This window comes from Chrysemys picta, unplaced genomic scaffold (assembly GCF_011386835.1).
Source record: "Chrysemys picta bellii isolate R12L10 unplaced genomic scaffold, ASM1138683v2 scaf434, whole genome shotgun sequence".
Taxonomy (NCBI): Eukaryota; Metazoa; Chordata; order Testudines; family Emydidae; genus Chrysemys; species Chrysemys picta.
In genome coordinates, this window is record NW_027053141.1 from 5,985 (window position 1) to 10,000 (window position 4,016).

Below are 4,016 nucleotides of genomic sequence, written 5' to 3' on the forward strand. Positions count from 1 at the left end.
AAAAAAGGATCGGGCCCACTAGAGACATGGACCAGGCCGCCCTGGGCTCACCCTCCCCGGCCGCAGCGAGGGACTGCCTCCCGGCCGACTGGATCGGGCCCCTGGAAGTCTGGGGGGGGGGGGGGGGAAATGGAACCTGACGCCTCCGAGGAGGGGACGCCCAGGGAAGGAGGGAGATCCGGGTTGACCTGGTGACCGGACGGGAAAGAGGCCACCGGGCGTGCCCCCGTTAAAACCCCTAGGGGTTGACCTGGTGGCCGGAAAGCAAACCGGCCACTGGGTAGGCCGGTCGGCAACCTAGGGGTTGACCTGGTGGCCGGGAAGCGAACCGGCCAGCAGGTGAACCCGTCCGATTCCACGGGTTGACCTGGTGCCCGGGAGGGGACTCTGAAAATTTTTCAGCCCTTTCGACTCGGGGTTGACCTGGTGGCCGAGAGGGGCCTCGCACGGCAGGCAAGCCGCCCTGGGCTCACCCTCCCCGGCCGCAGCGAGGGACTGCCCCTCCCCACCCCCCGGCTGACAGGATCGGGCGCACTGGAAGTCCGGGACAGTATTTTCCCCGACGCCGGGGAGGGCGGGCGGAGGGGCTCTGGCGGCCAGCCCGGGCCCCGGAGCTCGAAAAGGAAAAAAGGACCGGGCCCGCGAGAGACGGGGGCCCTGCCGCAGGGGGGGGGGCAGTCCGACCGGGGCTCACCGTGCGGCAGGCCCGGGCGTCGGCAGGGGAAAGCGGGCGAGGAGGCGCGGGGCCGGGTGCCTACGGCCATACCGGACCGAACGCCCCCGATCCCGTCCGATCTCGGAAGGTAAACCGTCCCGGGCCTGGCTAGTACTTGGATGGGTGACCGCCTGGGAATCCCAGGTGCCGTAGGCAGCTTTTCCCGGTCCGAGTCAGCTCTCTCTCCTTTTCTGGGGGGGAAGGAGAGGGGGGGACGGGCCGGAAAGCCCCTCGTCGCTCCTGCCGAGTCGGAGGTCGCGGCCGCAGGTCACGGGTCTGGGCGCCTGGGGTCCGGCTCCCCACCCACCCGGCTTCCTCCGCGGAGGACCCCCCCCGGGGCCACCGAAGCCGCTGGGGGAGACGCCGGGCATGGGGCGGACTGGCCCGGACCCTCCCGGCCGCCGGCCCGCAGGTCCGCCCCGAATCCCCCCCCGCGGCCACCCAGGCCAGGCCTGGCCAGGCGGGACGGACGGCGGGTGTCCAGCGCCCAGCGGCTTCCTCCAGCGGGGACCCACGGACCCCAAAGCCGCAGGGGGAGGCCCCGGGCCTGGGACGGACTCGCTCGGACCCCCTGCGCCCGGCCGCCGGCCCGCGGGACCGCCCCGAATCCCCCCGCGGCCACCCAGGCCAGGCCTGGCCAGGCGGGACGGACGGCGGGTGTCCAGCGCCCAGCGGCTTCCTCCAGCGGGGACCCACGGACCCCAAAGCCGCAGGGGGAGACCCCAGGCCCGGGACCGACTCGCTCGGACCCCCCGCCTCCCCTGCGCCCGGCCGCCGGCCCGCGGGACCGCCCCGAATCCCCCCGCGGCCACCCAGGCCAGGCCTGGCCAGGCGGGACGGACGGCGGGTGTCCAGCTCCCAGTGGCTTCCGCCAGCGGGGACCCACGGACCCCAAAGCCGCAGGGGGAGGCCCCGGGCCCGGGACGGACTCGCTCGGACCCCCCGCCTCCCCTGCGCCCGGCCCCCGGCCCGCGGGACCGCCCCGAATCCCCCCGCGGCCATCCAGGCCAGGCCTGGCCTGGCGGGCCGGTGTGCAGCTCCCCCGGGCTTCCTCCCCCGACGACCCGCGCCCCCCTGAGCCGCAGGCGGAGACCCCGGCCCCGGGGCGGACCGGCCCGGGCTCGCCCGAGCCCCCTGCGCCCGGCCCGCAGGACCGCCCCCCCGAATCCCCCGGGAGAGGCCCGGCCTGCACGCCACTGACGACCCGCGGCCCCCAAAGTCGCAGGAGGCGCCCCCCCCCCCCCGGTTAGCCCCGTCTCGCTCCGCGCCCCCCGCCCCTCGCTGCCGGGACCGGGCGCCGCCCCAGAGTCAGCCGCAGCCGGCCGGCCTGAGAGCTGCCCTCCTGTGGACGACGGTGAGTTTACCTTGATACTAACCGGCCGTCAGCCAGGTCAACCCCATTGCTAGACTGGGGTGGACCTGGTGGCCGAGTGGGGACTTGGAACATTTGACAGCTGCTTCCCGGGGCTTGACCGGTTGTCCTGAACGCCCCCCACCCCCACCCCCAGCCCCCGGCTCCTGCTCCCCTCTCCCCAGCCTCGGTGCTCCGCTCCCTGCCTCGGAGGCTGCCTCTCTGCGGCGCCTGCATCGCCTCCGAGGACGCGCACCCTCCGGAGGCTGGACGTAAACCCACCACTGCCGCCGACCCGGCTCTCCGAGGGACGACTGTGAGGCCCCCCACCCCACCCCACCCCCGGACCGCCCTGGGGACGACTGCTAAGCCTCCCCCACCGGACCGCCCGGGGGAAGACTGCGACGCCTCCCGCCAGGCCCCCACCCAGCCTGGGGGAAGACTGCTAAGCCTCCCCCCCACACACACACACACACACTGTCGGGGGATGACGATTAAGCCTCTCCCGGACTGCCCGGGGGAAGACTATTAAGCCTCCCCTGGAACCACTATTAAGCCTGCCCCCGGAGTCCTCGGGGGATGACTGCTAAGCCTCCCCCACCGGACCACCCGGGGCAAGACTGCTAAGCCTCCCTCCCACACACACACACACTGTCAGGGGAGGACTATTAAGCTTTCCCGCTGGAGCGCCCGGGGCGGACGACTGTTAAGCCTGCCCCCGGAGTCCTCGGGGGAGGACTATTAAGCTTTCCCCCCTGGAGCGCCCGGGGGGGGGGGGGGGGGGACGACTATTAAGCCTGGCCCCCGGAGTCCTCGGGGGACGACTATTAAGCCTCCCCCGGACCTGCTCCCTCTCGACTATTAAGCCCCCCCTCTGCGGTCCTCAGCACCACTGCCGCGCTGCCCTGGGAGTGGGGTGACATCCGGTCCGGAAAGCAAACCGGCCACCAGGTCAACCCGTCGAATCCAATGGGTTGACCTGGTGGCCGGAAAGCAAACCGGTCGCCAGGTCAACCCGTCGAATCCAATGGGTTGACCTGGTGGCCGGAAAGCAAACCGGCCGCCAGGTCAACCCAGTAGATTCAGCGGGTTGACCTGGTGGCCGAACGGGGACTTTGAAAATTTGACAGCCGCTTCCCGGGGGTTGACCTGTTGTCCCGGTGGGGACTTTGAACATTTGACAGCCGCCTCCCAGGGCTTGACCTGTTGTCCCGGTGGGGACTTTGAACATTTGACAGCCGCCTCCCAGGGCTTGACCTGTTGTCCCGGGGGGGACTTTGAACATTTTACAGCCGCTTCCCGGGGCTTGACCTGGTGGCCGAGTGGGGACTTTGAACATTTGACAGCCGCTTCCCGGGGGTTGACCTGTTGTCCTGAACGCCCCCCACCTCCCCCCCCCCGGCTCCTGCTCCCCACTCCCCAGCCTCGGTGCTCCGCTCCCTGCCTCGGAGGCTGCCTCTCTGCGGCGGCTGCATCGCGTCCGAGGACGCTCACCCTCCGGAGGCTGGATGTAAAGCCTGACACCCGCCACCGCCGCCGACACGGCTCTCGGAGGGACGACTCTGAGGCCTCCCCCCACCCCCGGACCGCCCTGGGGACGACTGCTAAGCCTCCCCCCCGCCCACACCCACACCCACACTGTCGGGGGATGACTCTTAAGCCTCTCCCGGACTGCCTGGGGAACGACTATTAAGCCTGCCCCCCCCGGAGCACTCGGGGGACGACTATTAAGCCTCCCGCGGACTGCCCGGGGGATGACTATTAAGCCTCCCCTGGAAGGACTATTAAGCCTCCCCCGGACTGGCCGGGGGACGCCTATTAAGCCTATCCTCGGGGGAGGACTATTAAGCTTTTCCCCCTGGAGCGCCCGGGGGGACGACGATTAAGCCTGGCCCCCGGAGTACCCGGGGGACGACTATTAAGCCTCCCCCGGACTGGCCGGGGGACGAC

At 71.3% G+C, this 4,016-nt stretch overlaps 1 non-coding gene across 1 annotated transcript; it reads left to right on the top strand.

Annotated features, from left to right (window-relative positions):
- The first annotated feature begins 752 nt into the window (after positions 1-752).
- On the top strand, positions 753-871 carry LOC135978754 (5S ribosomal RNA). The gene has a single exon (XR_010596120.1). It is a non-coding gene; the product is annotated as a 5S ribosomal RNA (ribosomal RNA).
- The last annotated feature ends 3,145 nt before the right edge of the window (positions 872-4,016 follow it).